The 17,868-nt window shown below is 39.0% G+C and overlaps 1 protein-coding gene across 4 annotated transcripts in view; it reads right to left on the reverse strand.

The window, feature by feature from the left end:
* The window catches only part of LOC124254311 (Fanconi anemia core complex-associated protein 24-like), a 42,118-nt gene extending 26,697 nt beyond the window's left edge, over positions 1–15,421 (reverse strand). For 3 of the 4 annotated variants that reach the window (XM_046688225.1, XM_046688229.1, XM_046688228.1), the window contains exon 1: positions 2,769–2,891. The gene's annotated coding sequence lies outside the window, so the exon portion shown is untranslated. Of the gene's footprint in view, positions 1–2,768; positions 2,892–15,390 lie in introns of those variants that run through there. The other variant, XM_046688227.1, reaches the window with a different exon arrangement.
* Between the last annotated feature and the right edge of the window lie 2,447 nt (positions 15,422–17,868).

A 17,868-nucleotide genomic window follows, 5' to 3' on the forward strand; every position in this document is an offset into this window, starting at 1 on the left:
AATCCTTTGAAAGAAGGACGTTGTTTTACGCAGACACCGACACGACAGAGTGTATTCAGTATAGATTAGTAAATCTACATACATAAACACTACCTTTTGACAATTCCGCTGTGTAAGATAAAAGTAATTAATCAATCAGCGTGTTATCGGTTAATCCTTTGATCGATGTTTATAATGTTGAATATTTACTCCAGACACAAGAAATGCCAAATGGGAACCTTTGTCGGTAATCTAAGTGTGTTACCACTAATTATACCTGTTATAAATTCATTAACTGACCATCAAGTGAATGATGACAAATAACATGTGTAGGTTTATACCACCTAACACGGGTTACAACGAGGGAGTATTAATTGCTGTATTGCATGTGAAAACTTATGGGCCGACAATGTTTTGAGAATACAAACAGATTTTTACATGACATGATTAAATATCAAGGTAAAACAACACAGAAATGGGATCAATTTGGATCAGTCATTATACAAATAGGGCCTAACGACACCAATCGATTTTGACAGAATCGCCTATGAAAACAAGTTGTAACTCGAAACTAGGCAAAGCAGGAGACAAAATTAAATGACAGTAGATTGTGAGAACATATAGCTTTCATTTTCCACAACAATTGTCACGATTTCAGGTTTATACAAGCCTGTAAACACGTTAATTTACCCCCTAAAATGTAGATGAATTCTGCATCGGCCCTCAAAGCTATTCCTCATATGACGTCACAGAGGCGCGCCGCTCTGATTGGTTGAAATTTCGTTCGCGGGTGAGAATTGTGCACTGTTGTCAAAAAGGTCGATTAAGTCAATTAAAGGTCGAAATGAGTAGTTTTAATGACGGGGTTTTATTTATAACGATGCCAGTTAGTGATTTATGTATTTGTACCCCCTAGGGTTTATGTGACCTTTAATGTAGCAAATATTAGAAATGTCAAAAGGAATACTCTTGAAAGTAGACCATTGATAGTCTGGAAGGGCCCGATTACATGGAGACAGGATCTTTTTCAACGTTTTCAAAATAAAACCGTAAGCCTAAAGATTATTTTAAAAATTTTATGCAACAATTTATTTTTGTGGTAGAGAATTTGTTTGGTTTTTTTATTTGAAAGAGTTCTTTCCGTTCCCCCATATTCTTTCTAACCCATTTTAACACAGCTAACGCTAAGTGGTTCGACCCTGTATATTGTAACCTTGTGTAATCAATATTCACGCACCTAACACATTTCGCGCAGTATGCGGAATTAACAAGGCACGTGAAAATCAACAATTTGGGGGCTTTTAGCTATTGTTGTGAGTTCTTTGGTAATTGTTGTGGTAGGTTTTGTTAATACCTCTAGTATATATTAATTTATAAATATTATTTGGGATGGGGGAACAGGAGGAACTCTTACCTTTTAATTTTACATTCTAAGATACCTAGCGGTTAGAACAATAAAAAAAAAAATACATTATCAGACAATAAAGGTATAGTTTTTGGATGACATAACAATTGAATGACGTTGTCCCCCTCACTGCGCCATTCTATTGTGCCCGACCGCCTCCGTGGTGTGGTGGTTAGAGCGTCTGCCTGGAGAGCGGAAGATAGAGGGTTCGATCCCCGACCGTGTCATACCAAAAGACGTTAAAATATGGTACTTATTGGTCCCTGCCTGGCGCTCAGCATTAATGGGTACAACAAGGACTGGTCGGCTCGGAGTCAGTATACTGTGTCTGAGTGGGGTAGTCATGCTTCACTGCAGCATGGTATCTCAGTGAGCTAGCACTATAAAACCAGCTTAAGTCTGGGCTAGTACAAGCAGCCGCACATACACACGCATGCACGTCGTCATATGAGTGAAATATTCTCAAGCATGACGTTAAACCCAATTTCACCTCACCTCACCTCTAGTGTGCCCCCTCCTAATTGAACCATTTTGCATTACGTCACAATGTAAGCGACGTCACGATGCATGTCAGTTGTCATCGGCTCGTACGTCCTTCTACAGTAAACTACTCCGTTGCATCCCGTTTCTTGGTTTGCAGTTGCTTCACGCAGTTAACATCAATGGGGGAAACATTATGTTTATGTTTTACGACGGTTAAAATGTGTCAATTCGACAGCAACATGGTAACGTTCGCAATGGTTACATTCCCACAATGCAATCATGGAATGTCGCTTGACTACTCAGCTGCATCTGGATGTACTGATCTAAACTTGCGTTGGTAGTAGAAATGCGACGTTCATATTGCCCCATATGGTTTACGTTTCCGAACGTAAACCGTCATCAAACTCTTATCATTTGTTTTTTTCTGGTAACGTTCGTCTTAAAGTAGGGGGGCAGTGCGCTAGTTAGCCCTGTGCGAGGATTCTTAATTTAGGTCACTGACACCATCGTTTGTTTTCTGCCTTAAATTAATCGTAATTATCCTTAGAAAGTATTAAATTTGGCATCTTAGAAAAGAAATACAGTTCGCTCTACCACCATGTATAGTGTAATAAAGCACACTTTCGCCCTGAACTATTACGTTAAAGCACTCGGACGCACTCCAATGACATGATGTCAGTAAATATGTACAATCAAAGACATATACATAACCACTGAAAAAATCATACTTACTGTAAAATATGGTCTACTTTACGTACGTATACGAGACACAACCGGTCACCCGTCGGCCGTCGCTGTCACGAACGTGACGAAGACGAAATGTCCCCGACTCACACATACGAGCGCATGATTGCAACGGAATACTTATAAATTAAACATGGACGTGGCCTATTTCACTTACCTAATTTCTCTAAACGCGGGTCACTCAAAATTGGTGACACAGCCTCTTTTTGGGTTAAACATGAAAGGGTAACTCAGCGGTAGTTGCTTTTCGCAAAAACCGCCATGAACGTCAAAGGGAGGCAACAAGACAAACCTTTGGAAACCACTAAAAATTATTTTCAGTGCGATTTGATCCATTCTGCTGACAGATTTTCATTTCTGTATTTGCATTATAGAGTACATGTGTATCTTGCCTGTATATTTACAGAATCATATCTCTTTAATATGTGTTCCTTTATGTGTTCCTCAGCTGTCTAACGTGAGAGCGTAAATTGAATTCGCTTTTATTATATTTACTTGAAAATTTTACAAGCTGGCGGTAGGTATCCAATGTCTTGAGATTATACTCGGTGAAGTCAGCATTTTGTTAAAGGTCACATGCAACGTAAAACACAACTTTGCAGATTCTGATACCTTTCGGTATGGACTTACCGAAACAAATCGTCAAAAATTTTGTTTATATGTTTTTTCATAACCAGCAATGTTTATTATATGTCACGAATAAGTGATAATTGTGTTTTAATTATGTTTGATTTTTTGGTTGCATGTGACCTTTAAATACATCAGGTTTAACATCCTGGAGAAGAAATGATAGTAAATAAGTGACTGGCTTAATTAGTATTTAACGTCTCACTTAAAGGAGAATCCGAACGAAAACAAAATGTTTCATATGTAGCGGCCATAAAATGTCCAAACCCCCGTGCTGGGATTCGAACCATGGACTTTCTGATCAGAAATCGGACGCCTTGTCCACATGACCAAAGAGGTTAACACCGTCAGCAAGCTGGCAAGGTAAGGATGTCATCTGTGGGATGACTCCACGCCCTGCTACAAACTTCCCCATCACCAGAAGGCACGTCCCGAGCCGCATAGTTGGGTACTGAGACTTATTTTGCTCAAATTTCATATACGTTGGGCGCCAATCTAGTGGCCATAAAATTTCCGAGTCCCGTGCTGGGATTCGAACCCCGGACCTTCTAATCAGAAGTCAGACGCCTTGTCCACATGACCAAAGAGGTTAACCCCGTCAGCAATTGCAAGCTGACAAGGTATTTAGGATGTCATCTGTGGGATGACTCCACGCCCTGCTACACATATATTGTAAAGTCACCTTTTAAAATCAAAATTGAACAAAAAGTTTGTAAAATAGCAATAAAAACACAAAAAACGTACTCGTATTTCCGCCTTTTACGGAAAAAACCGACAGTTAATGAGCAGTGGGGTATCACGTGACATGACGTCATAAGTGCCCGTTGCTGATGACTGCCTCTTTGATTTTACCTCACAACTTAACAGTGTCCATGGATTCTGAAGCAGTAAAAGATGTTCCTGATGTCATTTCTGAAATGGATGTTAGACCGTATCAATACGATCCGATTTTACATCTTGCGAGACAATCTTCCAGTGAAAATGAAAAAGAAGAATCAAGCAAAAAGGGAGGCACCGCTAGAGTTTAAAATAAATTTAAACATATGCCATATCATTTAACAAGAATACTATTTGACAGCAAAATGTGATAAAGCTCCAACCAGCAAACCCACCCCTATAAGTATATGAGCAGTCCCTAAGAATTATAATTTTTGCACTGTGATTGCAGTTCCTTTTGTGTCAAATGGGTGATTTATGCCCTGAGTGGCCACCCATGCAGTGAACCGTGCATTTTCACACCTCGTAATTGGTCTCAACTCAGTTGTTCCTGAGTGACCACCGCTCTTAATTGACTCTTGGCATTTGTCCCCGAGTGACCACTCATGCCTTGTTAGCTCATACAAATGAAGACAAAAAGAGATTTAGTAACGATGCATTTATTTACATTAATTTACAGTTATTTACAACATATGATCATGATATCATTTTCAGTCCCTTTCACATTTCAGATAACTATTTACAATACTTAATCACCAATGGTCACTGGCAAGACACCATCACATGCAGATAAATAAGATCTCATGTCCCTTCCACACATTACATATTCCAGTCCAAGATTGTACAGCCTCATGTTGTCCTCCTCTACACGTGGACGTTTTGCTGGTCGCTGTCCACCCAAAAGCTGAAGTAGAAATGCTTCCTTATTCAAGCGTTCTTCCTTAAACAACAGTACAATTTCATATACATTCAGATGAGACTTCATAGCCCCCTTTCATAGACGACTATTGTAGCCTTCACAATTGTTGTTTGTTCGTGGCAACGGAACGGAACTGATTCCACACTGATGGGGGGAACTGTCCAATGATCCATGTATTCAAGAAGTACTTGTTGAATTCTTCACACTTGGGAACATCTGGGGCATGCGTAAGAACAAGCTCATAACCAGCCATGACTTGAGGAACAGGCAAAAAGGCGATTCCAAAGAGCATTCGAAACAACTGCCTGACTTCACTGACATTCTTGTACGAAGAAGAAAGTCCAAGTTCTTGTAGCTTACGCAATAAGGACTGTCCAAAGTGAAACAAGCACGCCTTGAGGTTGGTGGAAGGAAGGAGTGAACGCACAACGTTATGAAGAGCCATTTCAAAATCCACAATGATATTTACAGGGGCAAATGATAGATTTAGTTCCTCACACTTAATCTTTATAAGAGAAAGAAGTCTATGGTAAATAATTCCCCTTTTATCAGGCAATAGGCAAAACAGTTCAGGCAAAGAACCATGAGGAGGGTGACTACGGATGATGTACAACTAATAAAATAATCGTGGGCAAATTTTGAAAGTTCCATCCAGAGAAACGGTTTCACTGGCACGAAGTCGCTGAAGACTTTACCGGTAAATCACTTGACACAGTAGTTGTTTAATCACTAATAAACAAAACATCCATGTTCTTTCTCCCTCTCTCACTATTGCCAGTAAATCAACACAACAACACCCTTCTCCTGATACAGTAGTTAATCACTTGACACAGTAGTTACTTAAATCAACACAACAGCCTTGTTCTGGTAGAGTGACTTGATTGCTAATCTAACTTTGTCCCTGGGTTGGATTACTCCGTTTGTCAGACAGTGGGTATGTATTATTAGGCAATACTGCCGCTTTAACAAAATGCATTGTAGAGTAAATAAATGTTTTTATATGGTCGGATGAGTGCGCGGGTGGACGTGTAAAAAATTGGAACTACCGTGTGAAAGCCAAACTTAAAGAATGGGGCCTGAATATGGAAGAGGGCGTGAGTGTCAAGAATGTATGTGAGCGGGTACAGATTACTTGTACGGGAAAGTATATGTCTGAGTGGTATGAAGCATTGTATAAACAAGAAGACAGAGTGGGTAGCAATAAGTTGCGGAAGGGTCTACTCCCATTTGTGAGAACTCCCAGTTGTGAGACTTCCAATTGTGAGACAGTGGAGTAGGTAAGTAGCAAAGAAAACACACCTTACTCCCCTATCTGATAAAATGGATTAACCCCAGCTAATTATGGATTAGCTATTTAACTGAATCTTGTGGAGGTAGCTTAAAAGATAAAGTAATTAACCTACTCAGGTAAATGGCTTTAAAAAATAAACACTTTGTGTAGGTAACTTCGTGATCATTTGAAAGAGAAAATAATTTACCTGCTTGAAAAATCTAGCAATAACTGTATTCCAAATGTATTTATTAACCTGTGACTGCTCTTTCCAATCATCATTATGGTAGGCCTTCAACAAGTAGAATACATCACCAGTTCACGAGGCAGTTTTCAGGTGCTCTTTCAGGGTTACCTGTATTACAAGAACAAGCAGCGGCAGACTTGTACCTATTGGAGATGTTCAAAACCAACGTGCAACGGCAAATGCACTACAGTCGGCGACTATGTTCGGAATGTGACTGATCAAGACACACAAACATCATAATAACGCAAATCATCAAACTGTGTGAATCAAAAATCATAATGACATATGTAATGAACTATTTCTTCTGTGTAAATATACTGAGTCAAAAAAGAAACTTCATAAAATGTAATTTGAAAAATAATGAATAAGTTTTGTCTGATGATACATCTATGTATCTGAAATGGGATCCCTATCTTTCGACTCTAGAAACACCGTTAGCAACCACCCCCCACCCACCCCAAACCCATCCATTCGTTGTGCAAATGACGTTAGTGCCAAATCAGGTTTTGCACGTGCAGTCGATCACGTGATCTTCGCATCGAAGTTGTCTTCATATGCACATGTTTGCATTGGCCTCAAGAATTGAAAAAGCACTTTTAAACCACAGTTCTAACGGTACTTGAAATGCCACGATTGTCAAATGTGCAACGTGAACGTGCCGTTGGCATGTTGCAAGCGGGAAGATCAGTTATTGACGTCGCAAGAGCAATGGGATGCAGCCGTCGTACTGTGTATGACCCTCGAGGTCGTCTACAACAAACTGGCACCACTTCTGATCGCCCAAGGTCGGGTCGTCCACGTGTGACGTCACGAGCAGAAGACCGTCAAATCGTCGACGTGACAGATTTCTGCCGGCTACACGAACCAGGGCTGAGATGTTTAGAAGTCGACTGTCCTCACAGACCATTCGAAATCGGTTGCGGGTTGCCAATCTCCATTCTCGACGTCCATATCGTGGGCCAATATTGACCCCGTTTCATCAACGTCAACGTCTGCTGTGGGCCCAACGTCACCTCCGATGGACCCAGAGAGACTGGAATCGAGTCGTCTTTAGCGATGAATCCAGGTTTACCCTCAGATTCGCGGACGGCAGGCATAGAGTCTGGAGACGACGTCGTGAACGGTATGCCAAATGTTGTGTACAGGAAGTCGACAGATTCGGGGGCGGAAGTTGCATGGTGTGGGGTGCTTTCTGTGGGAACAACCGTTCCCGACTTCTGGTCATCCGTGAAAACCTCACAGCTGCTGCTTACCGCGACCAGGTGCTCACCCCTGAACTCATTCCTTTCATGGCGGCTCATGGCCCAGGTCTACAGTTCCAGCATGATAATGCTCGGCCGCATACCGCGATGTTGACACGAAAGTTCCTTCAAAACTGATTATGGCACTGTTAGTGTATCGAGTACATCACACAGATCTCAGCAATGAAATAATAACAATTTCACCATCTAACCATCTCTTGTTCTTTCATAGTGTCCTGAAGAGAGAATGTGAAGTTTCTTTTTAGACTCAGTATATAATGATAATCTTTTTCAGTATTTCAGTATTTAACTTGTTCTTTATTGAAAACAATAAATGCTCTTCAATGAACAATGTCTTCTGTGTTGATTAACTCATTAATGAACTATGCCTGGGTACTCTTCAGCAACAGGGCTGTTCCCACTTTCATCGTAGGGATGGGGAAGCACAACCTGTGTGCACTGAACCATTAATTAATGTGTCTCACAACTGGGAGTTCTCACAAATGGGAGGACACCTGCAGACGTATAGAATGTTTAAAAGTGTGTATGGTTGCGAATGCTATGTAAGTATGCAAATGCCGCGCTCCTATCGATCTGCCCTTTCCAAGTTTAGATCCGGTATTGCACCTCTAAAGTTGGAAACAGGCAGATATTCAAATATGAATGTAAATGAAAGGGTGTGTTTTCAATGTAGTGATAAGATTGAGGATGAACGTCATGTACTGTTGGAATGTCCACTGTACGATGATCTATACGTGAAAGTTTATATGGCCATATGTGCTTCAGCTATCCCAACTGCCTAGATTTATGTGATGATGAAAAATTGATTTTACTATTTAAAGAACATGTTTATTTTACAGCCAAAACCAGCTTTTAAATACTTCAAAGAAGAAAACATCTTTTATACGGCTAATTTCATATTGTTACTTTTATCATATATGTCACTTCTATGTAATAGGGGCGGTGGGGTAGCCTAATGGTTAAAGCGTTGGCTCGTCACGCCGAAGACCCGGGTTCGAATCCCCCACATGGGTAAAATGTGTGAAGCCCATTTCTGGTGTCCCCCGCCGTGATGTTGCTGGAATATTGCTAAAAGCAGCGTAAAACCAAACTCAGTCAGTCAGTCTATGTAATAGTCTTTCATAACCCTTAAAGGGTGGCTCATTTTATGTATATGTGTGGATATATCTGTACTTTTACATGAAGTGAGACTTAAATAAAATGTCTGTCTGTCTGAGTGACCACCACTCTTAATTACCCCTATGCATTTGTCCTAGAGTGACCACTGTATTCCCCTATTATGGTCACTCAGGGAATATACCATATGGTGAGGTGATGTGAAATTGGGTTTAACGTCGTGCTTGAGAATATTTCGCTCATATGACGACGTGCATGCGTGTGTATGTGTATGTGTATGTGCAGCTGCTTGTACTAGCCCAGACTTAAGCTGGTTTTATAGTGCTAGCCCACTGAGATACCATGCCGCAGTGCGAAGCATGAATACCCCACTCAGACACATTATACTGACTCCGAGCCGACCAGTCCTTGTTGTACCCATTAATGCCGAGCGCCAGGCAGTGACCAACAAGTACCATATTTTAACGTCTTTTGATTACCACTTTGGTTAAAAACCACGAGCTAACTGTCACCCATTCTCAATAATGAGGTGCAATTGATGTCGCCAGACATTTGTTCATAATCCAACAAATATTGTGCCCAGTATTTGCATTATTCACAAAGTCTTATACTCGCCCTTTGCCAATAAACACTGTTTCGGGTCATCTGTCGTTATATTGGCAATGCAGGAAAAGTCAAAGTTGGCAAAACGATACGTACGTTACTGTCGCCATGTCGGAGACGATTCACTTAAGTTAATACTGTCATTTTGATTTTGCAATTTGGGTTTCAGATTGAATATTTAAAGAACAATGTACTTATTACGCTGCATTTATATGAGAATAAGAAGGCAAACCACCCAAATCGGAATAGTTATAGAGTGTTGAAATGTTGTCGCCAAACTTTGGATACATACGCTGTGTTTTTCTGAATGACAGTGTAGCAGCGTACCTTTCTGGCTTAAGTGAAGTACAGTATCAATTATTTATACTCAAAACATTTACCAATTCAATTACGACAGGTTTTAAATATAAGTATAGTTCAGTATTGGAAAAAATACTTTTCAACACCACAAACAAAATGCGTAGAAATCAACCAATACATACGTTTTCATGCCAATAATTACTTCAATTTCTATAACACTTCAGGCAAAACAGTATACCAACAACACACATTTCTAGCATTGTAAAACACCTCATATCACGATCAGTAGTGTGTACAGATTTGCAAAAATCAAAATGAAAACCATTGAAAATATACATTACCATACGTTACTAGAAAATACGGAATTAACTGTTCGAAACAATATGATTAGGTTTTGGTTATACCTACTTCATGTGGCGACAGTCATCGAACAGCAGACACATTTTGAGAGAGAAACCACATCAGTTTTATGAGGTAATGTTGTTTAACATTCAGGTGATACCATGCATAATTAAAGACGTCATGTTAAACATGTTACAAAGTGTTATTCTTTCAAATTGTCATTGTGTGTTTTAACTACCATCATAACAAACAGGAAAGCGATGCTAAGGGCATCATGTGGTGGTCCAGTTTTCGATCAAGGCATGCTAAAGTAACTGATACGTACGTTATCAACGGTAACGTAGGTAACAACATTTGTTGAAGGTTTCAAACGTAAATGTCATATCATTTGAAGCCAGAAACTTTGTTTTGTTTAAAAACATTCAGACTTAAACTGGCAATCAGTGTTATTTAATGTCCTTTTATTTTCACATAATGAGCTATGTGTTGGGAAAGAGATGGTCACCTCCCTGAATGATATGAAAATTGATATGAATATTTGATTGTTTCATGGGATGGAAGGATTGATGTACAAATGAAAGGTACTTTAGTAGCTTATCAGACATAGTTTATATATTTGTAATAACATTTGGATTAGTCCTTGGTCTTTGTTATGTGAAAGAGCATAATCATAGGGTAAGGTATACATCGAAATGTATTATACATACGTTTCTCATTTGTTTCCTATTTCAAGTGGGAAAACGTAGAGCAGAAATTCAGACAGAATATCGGTAAATTCGGAAAGCAAAAGGACCCGCCTTCCTTGAGAAAGAACGATCGAGGATACAGTCTTGGTATGTTCCTTTTGCCAAATTTATGATGATTAATATTGATCACCCTGATATTGTCTTTATGTAGCACTAAAAACTGTAAAGGAAGCAACGATAGAATCTTGTAATCCTGAAGAAAACGATGCTGATGTGTTTTAATCGATGTTTTAGGTAAACAAAAGTATTATTCTTCATAATAAAAATCTTATTTGAAACAATTGAAAGTTGGGCTACATACGTTACTGTTTGTACTGCAAAAAGTGACTGGTAATTTTCATGAGTTTTATGTTGTTGCAACTGGCTATCGATCAAATATTTTGCTACTCATTTTTTGGTCTACTACGCCCTAAGATTGTCGGCTAATCTAGTTATCAGGTTTGATTTTAGAATGTTTTTGCAATTTGTTGGTATTTTTGAAAGAGTAATAATGATTTACAATGTGTATGTCAAAGTACTTCTAAAGTTTTTGAGCAGACATGTGTGTTACTAAATCGCCAAACTCATGCGGAATATTTGATAGGTTACTCAAATAATTTATCACATTGTCACTTAATTCTCTAGTCAGAGCAACTAGTCACATACGTATCAGGTGATAATATTTTATAATTCAAGGTGCCACATTTAGATAACAGCTGTATGGTTATTTGTAAAATGGTGTGGCTGAAAAAGTGATATGTAATAGACCATATACCAAACTGTCTAACTAAAATGTTTTTGCACAGATTTTGTGTAGTTGATTTTTGACTTACGACGCTTACCCATTTGCACCTCATTACTGAGAACGGGCGTAGTGCTGACATGTCAGGAAACACCAGGGAATGGGGCGGGTTCTGACACAGAATCATGGATTTCTGGTGTAACCACGTGAGGCCTCTGTGCTATAGGCAAGTCATAGTTACTAACTTGAAAACCTTCCTCAAGTTCCATCAACATGAAAGAAGCTAGGATATCAAATTATCAAAACGTCAAATCTTTTACAAAGGTTTCTAACGAATTACGTTCATAGATTTTGTTTCTTATGGATCTTTTAAGGTATTATGAGTTGATAATCTGAAAAAAACGCGTCAAAACAGCACATCTTATAGATAGTTCGGTTCCGTCAACTGTCTTTCAAAGCCAGCTGCCCATTTCGGATCAGATATAATTCGCAATCCTTTTCCTAGAACTGCTGTCGTAGGGAATGATGTCGCAAGTGATGTCACCGTACCATGCATGCAGTCCAGGACAACAGGGGGTGATTCATGGCGTAGCCTAGTGGTTAAAGCGTTCGCTCGTCACGCCAAGCATCCGGGTTCGCTTCCCCATATGGGTACAATGAGTGAAGCCTGGTGTAAACCGCCGTCATATCATGCACTGGAATATTTGACTTTAAAATATTGTGTTTTGTCTACAAATGCCTCAATGGCATAGGCCCAGAATACCTGAAAGAACTCCTTACCCCGTACACTCCAGAAAGACAGCTCCGTTCTCAGAATCTGAACCTACTCTCTGTGCCTCGGTTCAAACTGCAAACTTTTGGAAGGAAATCCTTTGTCTGCTCTGCCCCTCTACTCTGGAACTCTCTCCCCTACCACCATTAAATCAGCAGTTGACTTTTATTCCTTCAAACGACTTCTCAAGACTCATCTGTTTTCACTGCATTATGACTAGCAACTAGTCCCTTATTGTATATATGTATATTATCCACTCACTTTGTTAGCGCTTTGAGCATGGGCCTTGTGCATGGAAAAGGCGCATTATAAGTTCACATTTATTATTATTATTATTAATATTGCTAAAAGCGGCGTAAACTCTTACTCACTCACTCCTGGACAACCCTAACGTTAACGACGGTTGTAAATTGGGTTGGTCACTTGACGAACCATGCTGTTGATAGCGACACAAATGACTCCAGATACTCTGAGAATCATGGAATACCCTTGCTGCAGGCCAATGAGATTCTCCTGCTTCAAGTCAACCAACAACATCGTTGTGTTTAACCTAGTCGTAGCATGTCTTCACAATAGGCCTACACACTTCACATGTCAAAACAAACATGTGCATCGATCCCGTACTTGTACTTGTGTTTTATTATTACCATGGAAACAAACCTGTCAGTGTATATATATGCATGCGTGTGTCCGTACATACGGCGTTGAAAACTATGTAAAATGCCCAAGAAGACGTGTATTTGAAACCGACCTGTGGAGTCTGGACGAGAACAGCATCAGCATCAATCCACGCAATTCGGATACGATGACATGTATCATCCAAGTGAGCAAGTCTGACCACCCGATACCGACAAGGATGGGTGGATGACGACCAATTCTAAACCGGATCTTCACTGGTCGGTAGAATAATGCCTACTGCAACTCTGACCTCTCTCTGAGACCTGCATCACTATATTGCCCCGCAATGTGTAGGTTAACAAGTGACTGTAGGCTCTTTACTTTACACATAAGATTGGTTTGGTTGTTGTTTAACGTCGCACTCAGCAATTTTGAATATTCCAGCATATATGCCGGAGGTCTGTAAATAATCGAGTCTGGGCCAGACAATCCAGTGGTCAAGAACATGAGCATCGATCTGTTGGGATGCGATGACATGTGTCAACCAATTCAGCGAGAGTGATCACCCGATCCCGTTCGTTGCCTCTTATGACAAAACCGGCCGTGGCGGTAGCCTAGAAGTTAAAATCTCCGCTCTGAAAACCCGGGTTCGATTCCCCACAAGAGGTCAATGTGTGAAACCCATTTCTGATGTTCCTCGCCGTGATATTGCTGGCATATTGCTATAAAAAGCTGTGTAAAACAATCCTCACTCACTACTGAAGACCAGGTGGGGTAGGCTAGTGGTTAAAGCATTCGCTCGTCACGCCGAAGTACCAGGTTCGATTCTCCACATGGGTATAATGTGTGAAGCCCATTTCTGGTGTGCCAAGCCATGATGTTGCAGGAATATGTTTGTACCATTACACATTTCTTTGTGTTGAATAGCCACTAATGTTCTCCCTTCACATGCTTTTGTACATTTGTACGTAATTATGATCATGTTTTTATGCATTTGTTTGATATATATGTATTTATGCTCATTCAAATGTGAGACAAATTCTCTCGCGGGCAATAAAGAATTATTATCTTATCTTAAAAGTGATGTAAAACTAACTCACTCACTCAAGACAAATTCTAAACCGGATTTTCACGGGTTGTACACTTAGGGGCACAATCAACATGCCTGTATTAGAGTGTTACGAGACTGCTGTGATACATTCTTTTACTGGATACTGTGAGAGAGAAAACACATTTACAAGAAAAGATAAGTCTAATGAACAAAGTTGACTCATTGTTACAAGTTGCACTTCAGTTGTTAACTCGGGGAATGTAGAGTTTTTACATTGAAAGTATGGATAAAATATACATATCATGGACTTACCTATATTATAGACACTGTCTTTATTTTCTACCTGGGCAAAAGGCTTGGATTATAGATATTAAAATGGATGCACACAATTACGGAATATATCAAAGGTCCAATCAAAGTATTTCGTTTGCCTAGGTTATTCATTAAAACAATCTGTCCAACATTAGTTCCGTTCAGCAATAATATTTTATAATTGTTTGATGATCTGTATCAGATAAGTTTGATATCATCTTTCATTTACTACACCAGGGCCTAGATTTTCGAAGCTCTCTTAGCGCTACTTCGTAAGTTAAATGTAATTTATTACCCACGTGGTCAACGCATGGGTAGTTGCATATTTTAACCCCTGTCCATTTTTGACACAGTACGAAATCGCGATTCACAGCGTTATTTGCTGTATATTTTGAAATGTGAAAATAGGATAATTACTGGGAGTATTGAATTTCAAAAATAACATATTCATGATCACTGATATCAGTTTTACATGAAATCGCTAATTATAATTCTGAAACGTTGCCGATGAATCTAGAATCGGTTGGGATGTTTTCGAAAATGCACTTGCACGAACGCCGTATAGCGCTTTCCGCCATATTGGATAGTGTTTACAAAATCACGTTTCGCGAAGGCCGGTGTTGAGACGTCTATTACATCACGTATATTTCATATTCAGCTTCGAAAAAATGCATCACTGAATTCCCCATACATTTTAAAATCAAATTGCAACTGGTCTTTGTCACCAATACCAACTGTCCAGATAAAATGAGACGAAACATATTGGGGTGTGAAAACGAACGCTGTGCTCGAAAGACTGCGCTGGTTCGAAATGTAAACAAGGACAAATTCCGATTTTACACTGCGTAGCATTTTCTGAAATTTTTCAACATTCATCCGTCTATTCATAGCTTGCAATGGCTCAATACCTTTGGAATATACATGGAAAGAGTATGGTAGTAAGAAATAGGAAATTATAAATAGATATAATGCAATGATTTGATAATTCATAAGAAATTGTCAAAGTTTCCGTGCAGCGTGACGCCATGACTGACGCAAAATCACGCAGAACGACAACTGTAATTATCAGCATTTCTGGCTTCTTCTCTTACTTACGGTGAAAACGATAAAAACATATAACAATGCACAGATAGTCAGAATCATTCTGATTACTTACATGTCACATTTATGTACAAACGATCCCTGAATCAATGGAAGGGTCCTCGCAAAATCCTGTGTATCCTTGACAGCAAAGCCGCCATTTTGTAAGAAATAGGTCAACGATAGTGATGTCATACGTCAACATTGTTGTACATATTAGGCAATTTCTTTGAGGTGAAGGTCGGTTGAACAAGAGTAAACACAATCGCCCAATCCTTCCGATTACACTGTCAGTATTATGATGTATATTTTGCGGATAGTTCAGATACTTTTTTATGAAACTGACCTCAGTATCTACATTTAGCCTTGTCCAATATCATATCATACGTGCATATAGGATTTACGGTGTTTTATTCTTTGAAAGTTTTTGATTGTTTGAATCATAATAAGAAATTGACACATTTAGTGCAGTACACCATATTCTAAACCTTTACTCAAGTGTTAGAAGATCAAACGTATCCATAACTGCAATTCCAACTTTAGTTCCTATGATGTACAATATTCATTGCATTTGAACTAATATTGCAGTTTCACATGAGCAGGTTAATGAACGGCGATTTGATTAAACCTTATATGTAAAACTGATAATAATTAATGAAAATGATTTATGTATGTATATGAAATGTATATGCACACACATTTAAAGGAATTGTGTTGTTCATTACACATTCTTGTGTCGCTTTTTAGAGAAACAATGATGTATATTGATTGGCCAGGTGCGCGTTTGTCGGAAACGTTTTATGATTCACTATCATTGTTTTCGATATATATAATCAATTCATATTCGATTTAAAAATATTGTGATGACAGGATATCAAACTCTAACTATATTTATACGAAAATTGTTTAAAAATATATATACCATGTCATGTCTTAATTAATTTGGACAAATCTTACATCCATATTCTAATATTTAGTACGTACTAGTTCCATATATAAAAAGCTATCTTTTTGCATCTTCCATTGCATACTTATGAAGAGAAATAGCTACATAGTCATAAATAAAGAAAATTCTTATCCTAAACAAAATATTCGGGTGTTGTGAAATGTTATTTTTCATTTTCGTTAAATTGATGCCAAACAGGTGCGCGTGTTGCTCATGATAAGATACACAGTCAAACTGTCTAATTGTTGATATATTCAGGACACTATTTCATTGGAAAAACCAGTCATTTTATGTTATGTCTAAAGAGTGTTAATTCTGACAAAGAAGCCGAGTCCTTTCACACAGTAAATGGAAATTAGGTGAGATATATACTAATCAGCATACCAATGTCGTCCTTTTCCGACGTCGCAAAATGCATAAAACAAGCAATGACGTCAACTAAAATGTTGTATTATTTTCAGCAATTTCATTACATTCGAAGATATGGCTAGTATTCTGGTAATAACGATGCACAATTAGTCAAAATACATCTACACAAACAGGAGAATATGGGAATCTAAGAACTAACTTATATATCGGATAGGGCCATTCAAATCGCTATTACGTGCTTTCACATGTAGTACGTTGTCATCTTTTCTTATAAACTGTGAAACTACCAAAGCGTATCCGCTCACATTGGGGAACTTTGAATTGGAATAGTTTGGTTCACCGTGAACAAAAAATAACGAAAATATAGCGTCCGTGTCCACAACAAATTCTCTCCATGTGAACTGAGTTACATTGACCTAGTATTAAGCATAACGGAGTTATGCTCCCTTATCCCCGTTAATCCCGTACGTCACACGAGTGTCGTATCGCGTAGACCTGTGTCGTAACGACTTGACCTGAAATTCTAACGATTTGATTGGATAACCGATGACCTATCAATTAGGTCACATTCTGACGTAACTATTTTTTCATTCATAACAAACACGTGAATTCATTCATTCTACAACTTAAATGCATTGTGGGAATGTAAACATTGCGAACGTTGCCGTGTCGCTGTTTAATTGTGAGTCGAACTGAGACATTATATCCGTCGAAAAACATAAACGCAATGTTTCCACCAGTGATGTTAGCCGAATGAAGCAACTGGAAACCAAGAAACGAGGTGCAACGGAGTAGTTTACTGTAGGAGGCTGTACGAGGCGATGACAACTGACATGCATCGTGACGTCGGTTACCATGGCAGTGACGTCATTAGTGTGACGTCATGCAAATATTGTACTACAGTACAAAACTCTTCCGCAACCTCTTTATGAAACCGGTTTCGGTTTGAAACCAAAAACATAACAAAAATAAGGCTATTTTGTCAATTTAAATGCATGTAAGACGTGGGTAATAAATAAAATATCACACTCTGTCTCATTACTCGTGACCTTCCTATGTTATCTGACCTCGCTTTCGCTCGGTCAGATACCATAGGAAGGACACTCGTTTCGTATAATTCGTATGTAATGAGACCTCGTGTAGTATTCTCTATGTATGGCACTTACAACTATCTTAGCGCTAAGAGAGCTTCGAAAATCTAGGCCCTGACCCACATAACAAGCGCAAACTCTAAACTCC

This window comes from Haliotis rubra, unplaced genomic scaffold (genome assembly GCF_003918875.1).
Source record: "Haliotis rubra isolate DU_JTF1 unplaced genomic scaffold, ASM391887v1 Scf57, whole genome shotgun sequence".
NCBI lineage: Eukaryota > Metazoa > Mollusca > Gastropoda > Lepetellida > Haliotidae > Haliotis > Haliotis rubra.